At 42.2% G+C, this 23,950-nt stretch overlaps 1 protein-coding gene across 22 annotated transcripts in view; it reads right to left on the reverse strand.

Moving 5' to 3' along the window:
* The window catches only part of LOC128350289 (retinol-binding protein 1), a 137,717-nt gene extending 116,308 nt beyond the window's left edge, over positions 1-21,409 (reverse strand). For 3 of the 22 annotated variants that reach the window (XM_053308338.1, XM_053308340.1, XM_053308357.1), the window contains exon 1: positions 20,997-21,288. The gene's annotated coding sequence lies outside the window, so the exon portion shown is untranslated. The other 19 variants (XR_008319241.1, XM_053308337.1, XM_053308355.1 and 16 more) reach the window with 17 other exon arrangements.
* Positions 21,410-23,950: the final 2,541 nt, after the last annotated feature.

Genomic DNA, 23,950 nt, shown 5'->3' on the forward strand with positions numbered 1-23,950 from the left:
AGTAATCGTTTACACAGTCTTTAAAAGATGAAAAGCTATTTACTTAAAAGATTGAACAATACTGTATAGTAATAAATAGAAAAGGGAGAGATGCCCTTATAGCTCTCAAGGGAAATCTAACACAAGGGAAACCTTATCTTCTAACTGGCATTTTCACAAGCTAAAATATGATTCCTGTATTTAAAGGACAAGACTGGTCAATTTATTTTTCCTCTGAGAGAGCTTTCTGAGTTCCACTGAAGAAACCAGACACAGAGGAGTGTCATTTTTACTTTATTCCGGTATGAAAGGAATAGAGTGTGACATTCAATGCACCACTATGGAGACCTAGTTATTCTTAAGGGTAAAAATAAGGAAATATCCCTAAAGAGCAGACTTTTCAAGTGAATGGCAAAATCTTCCCATAACAAGAAAAACCTGTTATCAGCATCTGTTGTATCTGAGCAAATAACCCAATGAATCCCAAGTGTTCTCTTTTCAATATAGTTGTTACAGCAGTAAGCTAACAAAAACACTCAAATGAAAAAAAAGCATGCATTCATTTATCTCACACCATGAAAATTCTGATTAAAATGTTGTAAATTATCAAAACCTAATTAAGAATACATGAAGCTACAGCTCTTACTGTATTTCTGTGATAACACAGACTATACATTAAAGGTCATTAACCAAGTCCTGAAAACAACTGCATTTGCTTAACAAGAGAAGCACTTTCAAGTTAGCAAAACCCTGCTTCAATGGAAATGTAAGTAAAGAGCCAATTTGCACCTTTATATTTCAAAAAATCTTACTAACACTCTTGGTGTAAAATCTGCATACACTGTTGAGTCTCTAGAAGATACTTCATTGATTTGTTCAGTAACAACTGCCCCTATTAAACAGATGCACCATTAACAATTCTGACTCACAAAAATGCAGAGAAAAGAAAACAATTTGAGGCACTTCTCCCTACTCTTGTACATAATAGAGCAGCATAAGATTTTAGAACTGCAGGCCTCAAGGACATTGAACAAGTAGTAAGTGTAGGTCACTGGCTGCAAGAATAGCATCAGGGACTGGCATTGCTTGGTACCTACCAAGGCTCACACCTTTGAAGGGGCCCCACTGCTGACCACTAGAGCTTCAGGGCTCCCCTTTTGTTCCTCTTGCCATTGCCACTGCTTCTCTCCTTCTGTCCTAAAGGGAGACCATGAGCAATGGTCAAGGATAAAATTGTAAAGCACCTAGAAGAACAGGCCCTGCTGGAAGTGAGCCAGCATGGCTTCCGCAAAGGTAAATCTTGCCTCACCAACCTTTTGGACTTCTTTGAGAGTGTCAACGAGTGTGTGGATCAAAGTGATCCAGTTGACATAGTCTACCTGGACTTCCAAAAAGCTTTCGACAAAGATCCTCATCAAACTTAGCGGTCATGGGATAAGGGGACAAGTACATGTGTGGATTGCTAACTGGTTGAAAGACAGGAAACAGAGGGTAGGTATAAATGGAGAGTTTTCACAATGGAGGGAAGGAAGAAGTGGGGTCCCCCAGGGATCTGTACTGGGACCGGTGCTTTTTAATTTATTCATAAATGATCTAGTAGCAGGGGTACACAGCGATGTGGCCAAATTTGCAGATGATACCAAACTCTTCCGGGTAGTGAAATCCAAAACGGATTGTGAGCAGCTCCAAAAGGATCTCTCCAAACTGGGGGAGTGGGCAACAAAATGGCAAATGCGGTTCAATGTTAGCAAGTATAAAGTGATGCACATTGGGATGAAAAACCCCAACTTCAAGTATATGCTGATGGGATCCGAGCTGTCGGTGACGGACCAGGAGAGGGATCTTGGGGTTGTGGTGGACAGCTCGTTGAAAGTGTCGACTCAATGTGCGGCAGCTGTGAAAAAGGCCAATTCCATGCTAGGGATCATTAGAAAGGGGACTGAAAATAAAACGGCTAACATTATAATGCCCTTATACAAAACTATGGTTCGACCACACTTGGAGTACTGCGTACAATTCTGGTCACCACATCTTAAAAAGGACATTGTTGAACTGGAGAAGGTGCAGAAGAGGGCAACCAAGATGATCAGGGGCCTAGAGCACCTTTCTTATGAGGCAAGACTACAACACCTGGGGCTTTTTAGTTTAGAAAAAAGACGACTGCGGGGAGACATGATAGAGGTCTATAAAATCATGCATGGTGTGGAGAAAGTGGAGAGAGAGAAATTCTTTTCCCTCTCACACAACACTAGAACAAGGGGTCACTCCATGAAATTGATTGCCAGGAGGTCTAGGACCAACAAACGGAAGTACTTTTTCACACAACGCGTGATCCACTTGTGGAACTCTCTGCCAAAGGATGTGGTGACAGCCAACAACCTGGATGGCTTTAAGAAGGGTTTGGATGACTTCATGGAGGAGAGGTCTATCAATGGCTACTAGTCGGAGGGCTGTGGGCCACCTCCAGCCTCAAAGGCAGGATGCCTCTGAGTACCAGTTGCAGGGGAGTAATGGCAGGAGAGAGGGCACGCCCTCAACTCCTGTCTGTGGCTTCCAGAGGAATCTGGTGGGCCACTGTGCGAAACAGGATGCTGGACTAGATGGGTCCTTGGGCCTGATCCAGCAGGGCTGTTCTTATGTTCTTAATGGGAGTGAAAGCAAGTATTGATATCTGCTCACTTGCCTGCCCTTTCCATTTCAGCAAAAGTGGGAAATGGGCCCAAATGAAGGAGGAAGTAGCAAAGGTAAAACAAGGCAGGAGAGCAAGTTCTCACAAATGTCCTAGGACTCCAAGAAACTAACTCTGCATTAGTGTGTGAGCAATGGTTTGACTTCAGATTATGTCCAGTGGGATGACACACTAAGAGGAGGAGCAGGACATGCACTCTTGAAACCCTCACCATGTGGTGGGCAAGGCCATTGGGCATTGTCCCAACTCGCCTATAGTACAAAAAAGGTAAAATGTATATCTTCTGTTAACAACTAATGCAGAGTTGGTTTCTTGGAGTCCTAGGAAATTTGTGAGAACTTGCTCTCCTGCCTTGTTTTACCTTTAGGTTTTTGAACAGCTCAGCTTATGCTCATTTGCTAGACCAAATCAGACAATCATGCTAAATTTCTGAAAGGTCATGAGGATGGTGAGACTTGGGGCTATTTCTTACAAGATATTAAGATTGTTGTTGTTGTGGGATGCGGTGGGGGGGGGAAGCGTGGACTAGCCGGGCCCTCCTCCCCCAAGTCAGAAGCCAGTTTTGCAAGTGGATGTGTGGGCTGCTTCTCAGAAATGGCGCCTGTGGAAAGGCGAGCCTCCTCCTAACCACTTCTGTGCTCTTCCCTTGCAGGCAGAAGGTACCATGGTTGGCGCTAATCACAAACCACCTATATTAAGAGCTGTTTGCTGAGCTGTATTGAAGTTGGCTTCTTAGGCTTCTTGATGTGCTCCTTGAAATGCTTAGCTTTCTTAAAGGCTTTTTTGTGTGCAGGAGCAGTGATCAATCAAGAACATTCCCACTGGAGCAGCAGAAGTGGGAGCGAGCCGCAACGGAGAAGCTGAGCAGTGCTTGAGCCACTTTGTAGGAGGATGCCTTGTGGGCTGCCTGCCCCTGTCCTCTGACTGCGGACCCTCAGAGAGGGACCCTTGTAGTATCTCCCCAGCACGAGAGATCTCCATTTAGGAGAGATGTGGGGAGAAACAAAAACAAACGTAAAACAATTCTGTGGTCCAAAAGGCCAAATTCAACAAAGTAAAAAGTGTCTGGAATTTGGTAAAATAAAATAAATTGGTTCTCTTCCCATTCTCACACAATCTGGGGAGAGGGAGAGGGAGAGGGAAGGAGATGAAGGTTGGAAAAGGAAAAAGAAAGAACTAGCCTGAAATCCTTCCAAACGCTGAGGAGCTCTTTCTCAGCCCTGCTAACTTGAGCAAGACAGGACCAGAACCGGGTTTTGGAGCCTCCTGGTGGCCAGAACTAGCCTCATATTAAAAAATCAGTCCTGTCTTCTCAAGCATGCTCAATACACAACTCAGTATCAAGGATGACCTCCAACATGTGGGGAAAGTGGAGATAACATATGGGAAAAGTGGAGAGAACATATAAACAGGAGATCCGAAGATCTGCATCCTGCTAAATCTGCCAGGATGATTTTTTTTGTTAGATAAGAAGCAGAAATATTAACTTGTACAGAAACATTTTATATTGATTGGGCAGATACTTAGTATGGCAAGTCTGCTTCATGTCCACTCTGCTGCTTGACAAAAAAGAACAGACAATCATTTAAGACAAAGGTTACATTCTGAGCTAATTCATTTCCAATTAACTGCTGTGCCTTCAAATTAACTTCATATGCTGAGCAATTTGCTGTTTTGATGCTTACTGACCAAGGTGATAACTGCTTTCCACTTTGTACTGGGATCATATATTGTGGATACAGGCATCTTCCCACAACCATTCATTTTGAACCAAGGGTCTGAACATTCATTGCAAAGACTCCTAGTAACATGGAGGCCTTTGGAATTCCAGATATATACCAACCCTCAGGAAATTCTTTTTTAAAGCTAGTCTATTTTATTTTAAATAAAAATGTGCTTGTAAAGCATCAGATCAGAGGTAGATACATAGCTGTAAGGTTTACTGCTTCAAAGCAATGTTTTGGAAATACTTCATTCTCTTTGATCATTATAGAGCTTTGATAATGTGTCTACAATGATTATGAAGACAATATAAAAGTTTTTACCTAAAACAGGTAATTCTGCTTGTAAGCACATACATAAACTCATGTACCGACATAGTTCCAGAAATCCGATGAAGCAACAACAGAACCAGCACTTACATTTCCCAGATACAATCTGAGCGGGTTCTCATGATCAGAAATCGGAAGGCAGGAGGCAGTAAAGGCAGCTACCACCAATCATGAGAACCCATGGGAAGCCTGCCTACCTAGCCAGCTCAAACCTCTGAAGCCTGACATCTGTGCCTTGATCTTACGAGGCTGGAGGGAAAGGGAAGCCTTCATACTTCAGAGCCGGCAGACCCAGCTTGTTTTCCCTTCCCAGAGCACTGAAATCTTTAATCATCTGCAGAGTGAGTTAGTAGAGACACAGGGAGCCTTTCCTCATGTGTTGGGAACTGGGTATGGGCTTCTTCCTCCCCTAAACCTACCTCAGATGGTTGTGTGTATGACCTCTCCATCTATGCCATTTGAGGATTCTGCATGCGAGAGTGCTTCATCTGGACCAAAGCCCACAATTCAGCATGAATTTAAGAAACAGACTTAATGTGGGGGGGCGCCTCTATTTTCTTGCAGTCCCACTGACTTCTGAGATAGACTGGGATCAGAGACAAACTGGGAGAACTGCATAAAGCAGCCGAAGGCAGGGAAAGGGGCCAGGTTTCATACCATTTCTCCATATATATAACACATTTCTCCACTGACATCCTGCTTCATATGTGAACAAGGGAAGAGATGTGGATGGTGCCTTGTAGCATCAAGCTTAGCCCTGAGAAGAGTTGCATCTTCAAGGACCATTAATAACAAAACGAACTGCTAACATTGAAGACTGTCAAATGTGCACCTGAAGACTAAATAAATAATATTCAAATTCCAATTATTATACCACAGAGACAGTGAAAGTGTTGCAGAGATATTCCACACATTAAGACAGATACTCTGACTCCCTCCCTCCTCCAGGCACTCAGAATGCTGCAACAGCAACACCCTTCCTAGGATTCCTTGTCCTGTATCTTGGATGCTGCTGGGAAGAGAGGCAGAGCTGCTTGCACTGCTGCCCAAGTGCTCTCTCTCTCCCCCCCCCCACCCCCCAGTAAGCGTTGAAGAAGGAAAGGGGGCAATGAGGGAGCAGCTAGGCAGGGGTAGGCAACCTTGGCTTTCCAGTTGCTGCTGAACTATAACAGCGATCATCTCCAGCCACAATATATCGCAGCAGAAATTATGGGAGTTGTAATTCAGCAACAGCTGGTGTGCCAAAGCCACCTACCCCTGGGTTATGTATTCACAAGGATTTGGCCCATTCTATTCAGTCTCTGATGTCTTCTAAGCATTTGAAAAAAATGAAGTGTCCAGGCATTTTGTTTTGTTTAAGTGTTCACAAGGAAAGATCACCAAAAGCATCTGGAAATCAAGATAAATCTAGGGGGAGTTTGCCCATCACTCTATTTAACATAAAAAGAGTTTTATCCTTCCATCAGCCAATATTCCATATCTCATCACAGTATACTGCATGTGGCAGTCCCCTGAGCAGTACAGAAAAGTATAAAACAAAACAAACCCATCAACAAAGCAAAAATTACATTTTAGCTCTATTAAAACATTTCAAAAGATGAGAAAAACCATTACCATTTTTTATGAGAGAATCTGTGTTTTGAATTGCTTACATTTCTTCAAGGTATCAATAAAATGACTGGTCATCAAGGAAGGTTCTGCTGAAACAGTCAGTAATTGGAGACATTTATGATTAATTACTAGAATCTACAATATAGTGCTATGCTTGTATTTTAATTTATGAGCTCTTGGGTGTGCAGTAAAATTAGTAAAACAAATGGCAAGTAATACTGGTACACTGAACTAAGAATCCTAAGACCCTTAAAAGAATAATTGAAAGTAAGCATTCAGCCGGGGAATCAGTTATCCTCTATAATAAAGAGGTTGAGTGTGCACCCGTGTCCCTGCCCGTGTCTTTCTCGGCCATTCTGGGCATGCGCAGAGCGCATGCCCAGAACGTCCGAGAAAGATACGGCCGCAGGGACACGGCGGCCATGTTGGCTCCCGGACCAGGAGAAGGGAGCAGGGAAAGATGGGGCAGGGAAAGACACGGGGCAGGGAAATGCGGTGGCGGCAGCAGGGACCAGGCGGCCATGTTGGCAGCCGCAACAGATACTTAAAAAGCACACACAGCCACGGGAAACACATAGCAAGAACAACGGCCCCAGCCAACGCCTGCCACCCCCCCAAACCGACCGAAGACGATCAGAGACGCCAGCAGCAGCCACGCCCCCCCCCCGCTCAGCCGCCCGAAAGCCAACATAGCGAAATTTTTTTAAAAAAAAACAAAACCACACACACACACACACACATTCAAACCCGGGTCGTTGCAGGCTGGCCGCGGGAATAGAAAAGACGACAGGGGCAGATTCGGCCCGACCGCCGGGAGAAGAAAAACGGCAGCGGAGGGTCCGGGAGAGGGGGCGAGTCCAGCCCGGGCACAACTAGCCCAGAGGCAACAGAAGCGGCAGGGGAAAGTAGACCGCGGGGTTAACAATTCCCCCCCCAAAGGCCCAATTATAAGCCCCCACCCCCCTCCCGACGGCCAAGGGCGGGAAAACTACCTGCATGATTGGTGCATGCGCGCCGCAAACGATATAACCAACGGCCGCCACGAGACCACCAGCACACAGGAGCAGCCGGTCAGAAGCTCTTTCTGCACAGCGCCTTCTCAGTCGGGGGAACAGGTGGGAGAAAAAGCCCGCTGCGAAAAGCCCTGTGTCTTCTCAAAAAAGAAACCCCTTCTTCTCCCTCAACGACGGATCACACTCTAAAGCCAGAGCAGAGAGAACTCCCTGGCCTGGAAAGGAAATCGCCGGCTGCAAGGAGGAGGGTGCGCTGCAGCCAGAGGAGGTGGAGATAGGCGGCAACAAAGTTCTACTAGCGCCCGTTAATTTAATGGGCTTAAAATCACTAGTTCTCTATAATTTTATGAAGAGTAATAATTTGATACCTCAAAAGGCTTTTGGATTTTTAAATTATTAGATCATTTGACATTAAAGTTTTCTCGCAGATCCCTTGTTAGCAGCTATCTTTCAGTAGCAAACTTTTGAAACGTGGCACCTGTTGTGAGCCCCAAGGCCTTTACAATAGCAACCCTCTGAAAATTACCTTGAGGAAGAAAGATCTACCCAGGAAGGCTCACATAATCACTATATAATGGGTCTGTACAGACAATCATCTAAACCATTGTTTAGATTACTATGAAAAAACCTAGGAAGAAAGTGCTCCTTCAATTATTTCTGACTTACAGGGGTCAAATGTGTTTTTATGTTTTGGCATAAAGCAGTGATTTTAAACACTGTCAACAGATATGGTCACAGTGCCTAACACTGTTTAGTGTCTTCATATCATGAATTTCAAGTGCCTTGAGGTGCTAAAAGAGACAGCCACTTTGGAACAGTCTGTTATTCTCTCATTAAGTTGGCATCGCTTTAGACAGTATGACAGTGTCTGATCTTTGGTCTAGTTTACTTGAGTTTGGAAACCGCAAGAAGGGGGACGGGAAATCACCTCTTGAAAGTGTGTGACAACATGTCTGGAAAACAACTTGTTTGAATATAGCCAATGGCATTGTTTTACAGAAGGGAACTGGGTGGGCTAATGCTTGTTTATCTGAAAACTATAAAAGTGACTGTAATTGCTTGTAGGGGTGTGCCACTTCTTGAGGTGCGCACCCAGCAGCTTTGCTCGGCCGAATAAAGATACTGAACTATATCTCCTTTCTGGCTTCTTATTAAATTTGGCTGATTAACCATAAGAATCCAGAGTCAGCAACATCCTACCAGGTTAGCTGGTAGGCCTTTTTGGCCTTCCCGGAAAAAGTGACCTCAACAATAGTGTCAATGCATCACTCACCCAGCAACCACTGGCAACAATGCAAGTGGGGGCATGCAAATCATGCCTGGATTCAATGGCATCTCATCATCTGGAGGCCATCTTCAGCAGGGCATTTAAGTGAGGAAAATCAAATAACTGATTATAATTGAATGAGGGCATTCAAATGATGAAATCTACTAATATGGTGTGTGGGTGAGGTGATGAGTTGTAGACAAGAGACAGTGGAGCATTCATTCCGAGAAACAGTCAGCAAAAGACACACGCTGCCTAGAGCTGACACATTTCTGAGCTGCTCTGAGCCTCCCTCTCTATGGTCATGGGAGGAGCTTCAGCATGAATCCCATGTTATAGCAGGTGTGGAATTCAAATAACACAATGGGACTGCGGTTGAAGCAACCTAACTAGTTTAAAACTGAGTGTTCAAATTGAGGTTTCATGACACTAACGGAACTGCAGTTGGAAAGAAATTCTGCATTTGGACAGTAAGAAACACTGCACTTGGGTACACTTATCCACAGCTTGGCATTATGTCTTAATTCAACCATAGATTCTAGATGCACATTTTCAATTGGGGCACAATACATCAATGATACTTAAAGTATTTAAGAAAATATTTGCTTGTATCATGTCCATATCTTTTAATTTTAATTAGTTAATTTGTTAATTTAAACTGGTCCTGTTGAGATGCAAGGTGAATGTATGGTTTCCTGCTATGTCAACACAACTTCTAACTCTCTCAAGCCTGCATGTCCTTCGTCCCCTTGTATCCTTGGCTCTGTTATAGAATATCATCAACAAACTGGTTTATTGAAGCCATAGCTGCACAATGCATGTGAAGCTGGGAACTTATGGATTAACTCTGGCTTTCAAACCAGGATGTGAAACAAGAATTTGAAGCTGGTTTCATTTCCTGGTCTGAAAGCAAGAGTTAAGTCACAGTTCCCGGTTTTGAATGAGCCATAGAACTGTGGTTAAATAAGCCAGGATGTTGACCAATGCAAGCAGAGGATATAAGAGAAGAGAGTATGCAGGATTGGGCAAGGTTAGTTACCACCTTCAAGTAGCAGGAAACAATGGTTTCCCATTTTGTCTGAATTTGCCAAATGTGAATGGTTTCCTATTTTGCCAAATGTGAAGCATTTTCCACTGTTGCTATTCCCCCCCCCTCCAAATGTGCTTTGTGTAAATCAAACACAAGCATTATTGTAAAAATATTAATTTCCCCTCTGAAACTGTAATGCCATAGGGCAGAATTGTGCCTGTAATAGTTCTATTAAAAGCAAATTAACATAAATATAAGTGCAATGGTACAATAAATTTTGAAAACATTTTTTGTTTAAAATAGCCTGCTTTCCAATAAAAAAGCATAAACCACATCATGATTCCTGAAGAACAGCTGGTATATACATACTTCAATCCATAATAAAAATATCACAAATACTGGACACAGTTTTTAGTTATATGGGTGCCGCTCCCACGGATGGTGGAATGCCCACAGGGCAGTCATAGCAGAAACCTCTTTCCTCCCTACAAGCTCTGCATTCTGCATTCCTGTTCTTTTACAGAGTCAAAGGGGTGGGCAATGTGGGAATAAGGAAAGTGTGTACAGGCCTCCCATTTTCCAGACTTCTCCAGTGCAGTGCCATGTCAAAGGTGTGTGTATGTGTGTGTGTGTGTGTGTGGGGGGGGTGCTATAGAGATCCCTTTGCATTTGTTGCCAATAAGCTATGTTTCGGGGTCACGCTGTAAAAAAAACCCTCTATTAGAAGCCTCCGCAGCAACAGACTCATGATCTTCGTGAACTTTTCACCCCGCCTAGTTGAAAAAACTTGGTTCAAAGCAGGTCGATCACACAAGCTGTACTGACAGCATGCCTTCAGGTCAAGCAGTCAACAAGACCAAAATAGGATGCGCCCACCCCTCACTAACAAGGCATAACTAAGCTATACATACCTCCATTTAAGGTAAATCACTCTGGGAAGGAATCCTCCCGCCTACTAGAAAACAGTGAAATGCTTTCAAGGAGAAGCACAGAAAAACAGCAAATATCCCAGCTCGTTCACATTAATGAATTAGCTAGTGAAGACCAGGGAGGAGTCACTCATTAACAAACTTTAGGAGTGTATCATTGCACCTGGAGACATTGCGGTCTCTGAGATTATAAACAACCATAGCCCATTCACCTCAGACAGCCATATTTGGACAGCTTGCTCTCACTTTTATCCAGAAAGCAGCAACCAAAAGTGACTAAGTCCATGTAGCAATGAATCTTGTTGTCTTACACAGCAACACCTTGCCCTCTGGGGTGGGATAGCCACCTGACTGAGTCAATAGTTGTCCCAGGGCATGTTTTCAGATATAAATACCCCAGCCAGGCCACAACGGCCTCAGATTCTGTTGGATTCTTCTGAGAGCTGAAGAGAACCTCAGATTCTCACAAGTGAGCTGTGGCTTCTGCGCCCTTGTTCTTTATCCCCACTTCTACCCTACACTTTATTCGAGAAGAGGTGTGTCTGCCTGGCCATTGCATAACCTAACACGCCCAAGAAGGATAGGTAATACTAACTTCTCCAGCCATCTACCTCTAAGCCTCCTTGCCTCTTTCTCCACTTCCCTTCCCACTCTCCATGCACTTGTTATTGCAAGCCTCTAAGTAGGCTCCTATTCAGGACTCTAGCCAAATTATTACAAGCTTTTAACCAAGACTCTCATTTAGAGCATCAGTTAAGTTATTGAATTGCCTGACTAAACTAATTTTGCCTTCTGTAACTCCCCACTTTACCCTTAATAAAGCTTTTAAACTGTACCCACTTCTCCTATCCTTTCCAAATACACCAGAACCACTAAATTGATACTGGAACTGAACTGCTCCCAATCTGAGCTAATTTTCCCACTTTAGCCAAAAACATAGCTGGAGTGTCCTAGCCAACCACTCTGGGGCAGTTTTCTTTGTTTGTTTAATCAGACTTCTATACCGCCCAAACTTTTGTCTCTGGGCGGTTAATATAAAACAATTAAAACACATATAAAAAGTTAAAACAATTCAACCATTTACTGTAAAATCAACCATAAAATTAAAACAGACAATTTTTAAAAGCTGGGAAAGCTTGGGTGAAAAGCTTTCAGCACTGAATTTATGCGGGGAAAGACTGTGCTCAATGAATTTTAGCAAAAGGATCAACAACTGCATTCAGCTACTGAGAAAACAAAAAACTGGAAGTTTCAATCCAAGCAACTGCAAAATCTGTGCTTCACCAGTATGTGCGGCTTCACAGCGAATGCAGCACCTGAGACTGCTGTAAACAGCGGCAAGCCTGAAAGCTTGCAGAAGCCCTACTTCCAGTCTCAGCAACAATATGCCGTGATTGGGCATGTCATAGAAATTCACCAGTCTCAGCATATCCTGCCCTACTTGCAGCACGGAAATGCACATCTGTCCCTCACTTCAAACCCAAGTTGTTGTTGTTATTTATTCGATTCCTATACTGCACTTCCAAAAATGGCTCAGGGCGCTTTACACAGAGAAATAACAAATACATAAATAAGATGGATCCCTGTCCCCAAAGGGCTCACAATCGAAAAGAAACATAAAATAGACACCAGCAACAGTCACTGGAGGTACTATGCTAGGGCTGGATAGGGCCAGTTAGTCTCCCACTGCTAAATAAAGAGAATCACCACGTTAAAAGGTGCCTCTTTGCCAAGTTAGCAGGGGTGAGTTACAGATTACTGCTTCCATGCTGCGAGTAGGAAAGGATATGTTGAAATGGGTGGGTTTGTACAACATGCCCAATCTCAGCATATGGTCACCAAGACTGGAAGTAGGGCTTCTGTGTGCTCCCACGGCTGTGGCCACTCATGACAAACTCAGCTGCCATATTAAGCTGTCCTTAACCATGTTAAGCTGCCATATATGGTCCTACACTTTACTCAGCTTTCCCCCCTAAAGTATGTCAAGGTTCCATAATCACCCATATTTATTAGGCACAGTTAGACCTCAGTCCACAATTGCCATTTTGACCCCAGTTATACACAAATAAGTCTAATCGTTTCTGACAAGACTGGCTATGTCATGTTTTTAAGAATCTTGCAACAGGTTGAACATACATACAAATACGACAAATATTTATATATCGCTTTTCAACAAAAGTTTATTTATATCTATGTAAACCACTTTGGGAACTTTTGTTGAAAAGTGGTATAGAAATATTCATCACAAATATGCTTAGACCATAATTAAAATATATTAACCTATGGCTATTACTTGTTTTAGTCTATGATTGTTTATCTTGCAGTGTTCAAACTGTACATAAATGTTTTCAAACTCCAGGCTTTTAATGACCTTTTAATACAACTTTTAATGACCTTACTTAAACTTAGTCATCCTTTAACAGACTGTAAAAAATTGGGTGTTTTTTTTACATTAATAGAAACATTTTTGTTAGAAAATTAAAGCAATTCCTTTAGTCATAAAAGCAGATATATTAATTTATCAGACTATTCAACTTTTTTCATGTTTATGTCAACTACATCCTGACAAAATTAGTACTACCAGAAACTTAATTGCACACATTACTGCAATTTTTAAAATATGCCATGAACAACAACTGATTTAATTGTATATTATGACATAATTGCCAAGCCTTGGTGTTTATGTAATCTTCTAACAAAAATGCCAATTTATTAATCAACATCAGGGAAAAGCAGACATAAATTAACTATGCTAAGTGCTCAGCAGACTAAGGCTTATCCAAATTGAGAGTCCCATCATGGTATATTTAGCCAGTCTGCATGCCCAACAGGTTCTTTGAAATGGCTCATTTAAAATTCCCTCTGACTCAAAATACTGCACCTATGATCTTATTGCAAGAGGTGGGAAGAAGCGCGAGAGCAATGGCTAAGTTTCAAAGATAATAAGATTTAAGAAATGAGTAACAACTTAAGCACAGGACTGCACATGCGCCACCTGTTCCTGTTCCCCATTCTCATTTTTACACTTCAGCACCCACTCTGGGGTCTTAAGAGATTAAATCTCTGACTCTGGAAATGGTCTGGTCTATTTTCTAGTGTAGGAAATATCCACATAAATGCACTATGCATGAACACTAAGGGTGGGTTCACATGATCACCAGAAATCAAGTAAGAAGGAACTGGGCGTTCTCAGTGAGAGCATGCTCCAAGCAGAAGCCGGCATTTCCACCCCCTTTCTATGATGTCTCATGTTGGGTTCCCTCTGCTGCCCTAAATTCTGCATACAACTTCAAATGTTGGTTGCAGATGATGGGCAAATGTGGGCATTCCCCATCTGTTGTTCTTCACCCGACAATGGTGGCTTCAGACATCACAAAAAGGGGTGGAAGTACTGGCTCAAGTACTCACTGGGAACCTCTGTTTCCCTCTTACTTCTCAGTGGTCGTGTGAGCTGACCCTAACATCTCAAGTAAGGAAGTGGACCCAGGAAGACACACCTACACTGAGGAAAGCTTCCAGAGCATCATAGTTTGGAGCATGCATATGTGTGTGGCAGGGTAATCTTCTTCTTCAATCCCTGCTTTCCCCATACATTCCCAGAAACACTCAAGAATATGTCCCTGAGGGCTATACAACCCTCAGGCACATTTTTTGGGAGGTGCAGAATATTTCTGGAGGAAGCAGGAATTAGAGAAAATCACCACTTCACCTTCTACCCCACAAGAAAACACTCCATAATCTGGCATTTCTTTCTGGGGTGCATTCACTTCCTTAGTTAAGATGTCAGCCTAACGCACTACACGATATACAAGCCTGCCACATTGCCCACTGCAGCTGGGAAAGCATATTTTGAACTGTTGATAACATACTATAGGACAACAATATTTTTTTAAAGTACATCTGTAACCAAATCAAGAAGTATTCTCTAGATTCATGTTACATCAGTACAGGGCAGGCATTTCAGAGTAAATCAATACAGCATACAGCAAGTGGAGCAGAACAACTTGCAACAGTGGAAGCTGGTTTGTGGGAATTCGGCAATTATAAGCATGCCTCCATTCTAATTTTGGAAATGTTGAAGGCTATGGAATCACCAAGTCACAGCCTAGAGCTTCCTTGGGTACCGTGACATTCACAGCTGAGGACAAGTGGCATGGTTTTATTTCCCCCCTCCTTCATGTATAACTGGAATAACAGGCAGGTAGGAGATCACAGGTGGATATAAAAGCCAGGTGGCAGTAGGGAGTGAAAAGAAGGTGAAGACGCCTTGTCTTTCATTTCAGCACCAAAATGTATATGTACAGGGGGAATCTCAGGGTTGACAATCCTAGGTAAGCAAGAAGGATCAAATTAAAAACAGTGGCATAGTAGTTTCCTGGAGTTCAATGTTACTTGGAAACTAAGCTTCAAAGGACCTAGAAAGTCTTCAAAATTCCAGGAATGTTTTACTGCAGAAGATACTTGGATGATCATGGTTTGAGACCCAAAGCTATACTAGGTGCCGTTTAGCCTAACCCACCAAGGCAGCTGTTAAAACTAAAAGTCAATACAACATATAAAAGGTTGTTCTAGTAAGAACTAATCTGCCTACTTCCCTTTCACTATCTCTGCTACTGGACTAAATTTGGTTCAAATCAAGGTCCAAAAGTTAGATCTGTTGTGCCTCAAATGTCCACGTGTCCACCACCTTGGATCGGGGTGGATGACATCATTACAAACTATACCATTGAAGTGTCTCTGTGTGTCACTCACTACAACTGTACCAATTTTGGTTCACATTGGTTAGACAATCCTCAAGTTAGTGCACTTGAGCATCAAAAGTTCACACATACACCATCTTGGATCGGGGTTGAATCAGGATGACATCATCACAAACTACACCACTGAGGCATCCCTATGTGTCCACACAGCTGTAGCAAATTTGGTTCAAATCAGTTAGGCAGTTCACAAGTTAGTTCAATTGCGCCTCAAAGGTTTACACGTCTTCCATCTTGAATTGGGGTGGATGACATCATCACAACCTACACTACTGAAGTGTTCGGTGTGTCACTCACCACCACTGTACCTAATTTGGTTCAAATCAGTTAGACAGTCCACAAGTTAGTCCACTTGTGCTAATTTGCACCAAACTGAACCAAGTTTGCTACCGCTGTAGGGGCACGTGAGAAAACCTCAGTTTGTGATGTTATCTACCCCAATCCAAGACAATGGATTCATCATGCATGCACCATCATGGAATGGGGTAGATAACATCATCACAAACGATGCCATTGAGGTTTCCCCATGTGCCCCTACAGATGTAGCAAATTTAGTTCAAATCGGTTAGGTGGTTCACAAGTTAGCCCACTTGCGCTTCTAAAGTTTACACATCCACGATCTTGAATCAGGGTGGATGACATCATCACAAAATAAGCTGTTGAGGTGTCCTTACAACTGTACCCGATTTGGTTCATATTGGTCCAGGCGTTGCGAAGTTGATAGCAGGGGACACACAGAGAGACATATGGAATGCTGGGTGATCTCATAAGCCTACTGGAAAGTAGGCTAAAAATGTTTGAACTCAACAGCATCCCCAAATTTAAAACAGTTTTTGAACTGGTCACTGTGACTTCCAAAACTTTGGGGATTACAAGTCCCAGCTTTAGAACAAGTGTTTTGCAAACATTTTACATTGGCAAGTTTTTGATTAGCATTCTATACCCTAACTGCAAATTGCTTGTTTCCTGTTATAATTATTTGTAATTTCTTCCTCTGAAGAGCATAAATTAGATAGGCTAAACTGAATTGTCAGTACTAAACAAACACCTGCAGAAGGAGGAAATGATTGTATATGGCATATTTATATATCCAAAGGCTATTCTCATGTGCAGCCTAACCCAGGCTAGGGAAGCCCAGCCTGAGTCAGGCTCCACATGAGAACTGCCGGGATTGGGCTTGATCCCAGCGGGACAGCGCTAGTGGTCCCTCTAATTTTTTTCATCTCTGTCTGGAATGAGTTTTGTTCTGGGCAACAGTATCAAGGCAGTGTGTGTGCATTCAGAGTGGGACCTTCCTGATTCAATCTGAGTTGGATCTAAAATTAATTGACATCAAAAAACTTGTGAGTACGCGCACATGCACATGCCTTAGAGGGAGTACTGGTCTGCGCTGCCTATTCTGGCTGTGTAGCCCAGCTTCTAGCCTGGGATAACAGCGCCAGCCCCAGGAGACATAGAGACAAGCGCCTAGAACACCTTTCTTCTGGGAGAATCCCCCAATACACTGTGCTTGATGTGCAGTGTATTGTGGGATACCTGGAGGCTGGGACGCATCATCCTGGCCTCTGGAGATTGAGTTGTGTGGGAGTGCAGTCAGCACTCTCAGCAGGGATCATTCACTCGTCTGGGAGGAAGGTAAGGACTGTGAAGCTTTCTTTCCGCACCTGACCCCCAGCACCTGTTAGTGTGAGAATAGCTCCACAGTCTATTGCAACAGAGGAAGCAAAACATTAGTTCTTACTGTATATCTGGTGACAGTATCACTCAGGGACAACCTACATGTTAAACATAAATATGTACATCAAAGTCCCAATTAGTTTAGCGGTTCTTTGAAAAACAAATACATAAAATAGCATTGGGAGGCTGTGGCAGAGCAACAGAAGGTAATTAATCTTTTCCAGGTCTATCATTTATTTGCTCCAAATGATCTCTCCAGCTCCTTCTCTCCCTGAAAGAGTAGAGATGGATGCGTAACACACATCTGGAACATGATGGGGTAGCGAAAGGAAGTGCATGGGAGTTTAAGTGGAAAATGGGTGAACAGGAAGGACGCAGCATCCCCCTAACACACAAATCCCAGGTGCCAGGGACCCATGACACCTAAAAATTTAGACTAGAATATGCAGGGGAATGTTTTTGAATAAAATGTTGGGAGCCCTGTTCCTAAGTATGTTACTTTTAAAGGGAATAAACACACACCCGCTAATGTCTATCACTAAATCTGGTAATTTTGTCAAGTGTCCATTGTCTGGCTCCTAAATTTCAGAGTTGGCTCCTATATTCAAAGAAAATTTGTCAAGGTCTGCCTTGACATTCTGAAGTTCAAAACATGACCTGCCTCTAGAAAGAGTACCATTTGTAGTTTTTCTGTACGATAACAATAAATAAATAAATTGGTGACTGCCAAGTGCATCTCTTGGAAGACTGCATGCAATCACAGGAACAGAATGATTTACATCATTTGAATTAATTAGAATTATAATCCATTTCTATGGACTATCATTCCCATTAAGATCTCTCTCTCCCTGCTACATGCCACATTAACCATTAAACAAGCTTGTATTAACAGTGTTCAAAGCAAAAGGGCATTTCTCATGCCTCTTGTTAAAGCACCCTATATTTCAAAGATGTGAAGAAAAATTAAAAATTGTAACCAGCCAAGAGTTCCACGTGGAGTATTAATCATATAAAAACACATGCCATGTTGAAAGGATTTAGTTTACAAATGATGTAAACCAATACCACTTTACTACCTTTGGGGTTAAAAATGACAGTGATTTAACAGCATACAACACATAACTGTGTAGGCTAGGAAGAGTAATAACAAGTCCTGCTGTAACTTTAGTTTATGAAGCCTATTATTAATCAGAGGTTTGGTATTTAGAACCAGGACTTTCCACCAACAGGCCCTCTATACTGAGGGAAAAAGAGCATAATCTACTGAACCACTAACAAGAAGACATTTCCTGCAACTCCCTGTCTTGAAACCTTCACACACTTGTACCTTTATTAAATAACTCAACTTATGTTTAGCATGCAGAGCTGAATAGCGAGTCTATGAAGAACAGATGGACTTGTGTTAAATCTCCCAGTCAAGCATTAGGTAAACCAAAAACCAGAGTAAACTTGGTAGTCATCATGTGAGGTAATGTAGTTTGTATGAAAGTTACAATAATTATGAATCATCAGAATCAGATAATAACCATTATTGGTTTTAACATCTGGATGCACTATTAAAAGAACCACATAAACAGCAAAAAATACTTCATATAATGTATCATTAGGAAATTTAAAAGACCAAAAAGCCAAGTGTGTGATTAATGAGATCTGTTTAATCACTGCCTGCATGTTAAAGTCTGTGTTATGACAGTGGCAAATAGAAGCTCCTAAGCACAAGGCAAAAGGAGAGAGTGCCAAATACTGAAGAGAGTTGGACAATGTGGCTTTGCTCTCTCGCTTTCTAGGAAATATGATTCAGCCATCCTTTTATTGGCACACTATGGTTTATTGTTAATTAATTAATTAATTTTATTTTATTGTTAAATTTATACCCCGCCTTTTCTTAAGAAAATCTCAAGGTGGCTCACAATAAAATTTAAAAACACGATTATAAAAAAGACACATTAAAATATTGAGCTAAAAAGTATAAAAACAAATCTGATTTAAAAATAATAAATTAAAACGCAAGCATAAAAACAGTACAAAATACAAAAAGCAGCAGTGGAGACAATCATATACAAGCCTGGGTAAAAAGTCACAATTTGACATGCTTTCTAACAACTGTGATGGAGTCCGAGGAGCGAATGGCCACTGGGAGAGCATTCCAGAGTCTGGGGGCAGCAACAGAGAAGGCCCTGTCCCGAGTGCACAACAACCTAGCCTCTCTCATTGTCAGCACCTGGAGTAGAGCCCCCTCAGATGACCTCGTGCAACCCTTGGGAGCAGGAGGTCCCTCAATCCTATGCAATTGGTTGCAATCCTATGCACAATTATTATTTATTGTTTATTTATTTAAAATATTTATGCCCCGCCCCTCCAGTGCAATACTGCTCAGGGTGGCTTACAACAATAAGACAGACACATATACAAGTAATTTTTTTTAAAAGTCAGATTAAAAACAATTATCAGGTTCAAATTAAAACCGAAAATTATAAAAAGCTAAAGAACCTACCAGATATAACAAAATAATAATGGTATTTAAAAGCCTCAATTAGTGGTGATTACCCGAGAAAAAGTCTGATCAAGCTCAGAGGAGCTAGGGAAACATGCACAGACTGTCAGTAGCCATTCTCAAACAGGGCATGATGGTATAGTATGTAAAAAAAATTGTTAAAGTACATAAGATGCTGTATGTTGAACATTATTTATATTTTACAAATGCAATTTATTGCCATTTAAAAATACAGATTTTAATACAGTCCAATTAAGAAGTCTAATGTTCTGCAATCAACAGGTGTAGCTTAAACAGGTGTAGCTCCCTCAACAGGTGGTTTTCAATAGCAGAATTGTTGGGCAAAGGAAGAGGAAGTAAGGTGATAAGACCATCTTCCGTTTTGCAGAAGTAATCCTTGGATCACATAAAAATGTTTCCACAAGCTGCTATTATCCCTAGTCCTCTCCTTCTGTGAACATGCACACATGCTTTTCTAAGTCCTTGTACAACCACTGTGTTAGATTTGAAAAACTGCAGGTACTTTTCATTTCTGCAAAACAAAACCTGTGCTTGTCACTATAAATATCTCAGATCCAATGGTGTGTGTCACTTGATAGCTATCTTCCTTTTGGCTCATACTGTGGATTGAATATTAACACCAATCAACACAGTAGGTCTGATATTGCAGAGGCATAAAAAATACTTTTATCAGGATGTGAAGGGACTATTAGTGACTACACTAATGTATTATCAACATGCACTTCTATCAGCACATGATGGGGACTCAAGTTCATCTGGAATCCACAAAAAATTAACTGAGAAAAATATCCCTTAAACTCATGTGGGTGGGGGCATGTTACTCCATAGTGAAGGAAAGATACTTATCACGTGAACAGAGGCACTCTTTAAACAATTCACCTGTTCCTTGACATTAGAGCAGGTCTGAATGCTGAACTAAAGAGATAAAAACTAAGCTCAGAATGGTCAGAGGGGGAAGGGGCTACCAACCAAAATGAAAACCCACAGCCACTTTCTTTTTTCCCCCTTAGTATTTTTGTACTGTTTCATTAGTGTTTGCTGTTTTGTATTCGTTTTTGTTTGGAGTTACTGTGTTACTGTGTACATATTAAGTTCTGACATGCACAAAAGGACATCTGCTCCTTCCAAAATTTGATTTAAAACAAATGAACCGGGAAATAAGTGGACTTCCAGCTCAAATGGGACAGCCCTTGTAGCTGTCCCTTTACCCTTAGCTTGATCGGATGGCTATATTTCTCAATTTCCCCAGTTTCTGCAGATCAAGCTTCAGTTACAGTCAGGAACGGACCAGGCAAGCTCGTTGCTTATTTTTGTTTCTGCCAACTTGCAAACTTAGACTTGGTAAGCCTGAGGTCAGTCTTAGCAACCTCACCGGGGGAGAGGAGAAACTTTAGTTTAGTTTCTAGGTAAACCCAAACGAGTAGCGATTAGTCAGGGATGGGCTGAAGAACATCCTGCACATGCTCAAGGCCACTTACTTTTCCTTAGTAGTACATGAGAACCCTTGCTCATTATTAAGCCCTTGGCTAGCTTTTAGCAACGCCTCACATGGGGAAGGGAATTATAAAGCGCCTGTCGACCGCTGAAGGAGCAAGGAAATGGAGGGACGCGCGTCGCGCAGGACCCTGACACCGTGTGCGCGCGCCACAGCACGTCGGACGCTCTCTTGTGACGAACTTCCCCGCTGCTGCCGCGCCTTTTTCGCAGACCCTGATAATAAGCCGCCTTTCCGTTCCCTGCCGGAGCCTCCCATAGGCGGGCAGTGAAACACGCTCACTCTCCCTCCCGCCTTACCCTCAGACGTCAGCATTCTGCAACCCCCGGCAGCGCAGAGCAGACCCCTCGCTCGCCTTCAGTCTCAGACCTGGCTGGCAGGCGGGCGCTCAGCCCCTTTGTGGGTGTGGCTTGCTGCTCGGGGACTGAGGATCGATCAACCAATCCCCGGCTGAGAGTGGTCCGGGAATGGTTACGCTAGACTCTGGAAGACCTTTGCAGGTCTCCCGTCCTCAGCCTTGACTTCTTTTTACCGGGAGATGTGGCGAAGTGCAGATCGTTCTTGCAGGAAGAAATGCCCTCTGAGATACTCGGAGATATTCCCTTTTATTATCGTTTTACATTTTACGCACACTTATTTTTCATAATTAACGATATCGTTCTATCCATGTACAAGATAGCACGTCACAAAAGACGCGGTCTCTGCCCCGACGAGCTCAGCTGACAATCTTTGAAAAAGGGTGGCAACAGGAAGAGGAAAGAAATGAGGTCTAGGCTAATCAGGGGAAGAACATGCAATTGCTGGAACTGCATGTACCTTCAGATGATACTTTTAAAAGCGCAATTAGTGAGTGCGTGTGTATGAGAAAGAGTGTGTATATATTTATGGGAGCGGGGTAGAATGAATGATCCTATCCAATCCTGGGCTCTCTTGTGTTTACAGTTCAAACTCCATGGGGGACAGGGGATACCTCTTATTATTAATTGGATTTCTATACCGCCGTTCCAAAAATGGCTCGGGGCACTTTACACAGAGAAATAACAAATAAATAAGATGGATCCCTGTCCCCAGAGAGCTCACAATCTAAAAAGGAACATGAGATACACACCAGCCACAGTCACTGGAGGTACTATGCTGGGGATGGAGAGGGCCAGTTACGCTCCCCTTCTAAATAAAGAGAATCACCATGTTAAAAGGTGCCTCTTTGCAAAGTTAGCAGACTCTTAGCAGTCTGGAGAATCATCTAATCACATGATAGTGATTATCCCACATTTTAAATCCTACTAGCATTTAAATGGGTAGAGATGGTATGCTTTTCAGTTCAGATGATCATTTGTACATGGACAGAAGAATTTAAATATCATCTGAACTGGCCCAAGTTTATGGTGACACGAAGTTATAAAGCAAGTCAGATGTTTCATAGGTGCTGCATAAAATCCCATCATACAAAGAGGTGCCCAACTAAATACCATACCAGAAAACAACCAGGTCTCAGGTTTCTTTTGTATAAAACTGCAATCCACAAGACAAATATTATCTACATTTATTATCTACATTTTATATCCCACTCTTCCTCCAAGGAGTCTCTTCCTCCAAGGAATACTTAAGGAAACTTAAGTACTATATACTTAAAGTTTCTCCTCACAACAACCCTGTGAAGTAGGTAAGTCTGACTGGCCCAAGTATCATGGCGGAATGGGGATTTGTTTGAACTCAGATCTCCTTGGTCCTAGTCCAGCACTCTAACCACTACACCACAGAAGATAAGGGTCTAAATAGTAATGAAGTAAGTTGTAAGGAAGTAAGCAGTTTGGCCATGAATTTTGAGTCCGTTTTTGCTTTCTGCTGTAATTGGATCGGACTTGTGTTCGGGAGTAAAAATACAAGTGGGAGGCAATATTCTTGTAACTGATAACCATTCAACTCAATTGAGATTGCTTTTGCTATTTATTTAGTGGGGTTTATGTTGTACCATATGCCTTTAAGCATGATCATATGTTTTCTCTGTCCCTGCTGTACAGTAAGAGACAGAACATCAATTTTAAGGTCATTAATCCACAATTAAGGAGCTCTAAGGGGTGGTCAAGTGTCATCTTCAAAAAATAATAGCTTCCCGGTTGGCATCTAAACAAAACCTCCCTGTTCGTATAAGGTCCATTTCCATTTAGATGACCTTTCATCACAGAGCGCTTTTGATTTTTTGTGGTTGAACTAGTCGTTTTTCAGAATACCTTATTATGTTCCTACCACATTTCTGTCCCAAATATCATTAATCACAAGCAGTAATTCAAGACCTCCTGCTTTGGGAGAAAATGCAAACAGAAATCTCAAGAGAAAAGGAGTTTTTGGTACAAGAATCCTGAAAAGAGTAACAAATCCAACACATTCTAAACAGGTTAATGTAGCCATTTTTTTGCAATGAATTTTAAGTTGCTATTATTTATTAAATGGCTAATTATAAGCTCTAAGCTCAATAAAAACACAACACAATTGGTATCTCTTCCTTCGTTTTAAACAGCTTAAGCCAGTATGTGGGGGGAAATTTGCACGTAGTTATGGAAGAAAATAACCCACAAGATAAGGATGGATCAGAACCAATCAGAACCACCAAGCCAGCGTGGTGTAGTACTTAGAGTGCTGGACTAGGACCGGGGAGACCCGAGTTCAAATCTCCATTCAGCCATGATACTTGCTGGCTGACTCTGGGCCAGTCACTTCTCTCTCAGCCTAACCTACTTCACAGGGTTGTTGTGAAAGAGAAACTTAAGTATGTAGTACACCACTCTGGGCTCCTTGAAAGAAGAACGGGATATAAATGTAATAATAATAATTAATAAATAAAGTAAAGTGTGCCGTAGAGTCGGTGTCAACTCCTGGCAACCACAGAGCCCTGTGATTGTCTTTGGTAGAATACAGAGGGGGTTTACCACCACTACC

Source organism: Hemicordylus capensis, chromosome 3 (assembly GCF_027244095.1).
Source record: "Hemicordylus capensis ecotype Gifberg chromosome 3, rHemCap1.1.pri, whole genome shotgun sequence".
Lineage (NCBI taxonomy): Eukaryota > Metazoa > Chordata > Lepidosauria > Squamata > Cordylidae > Hemicordylus > Hemicordylus capensis.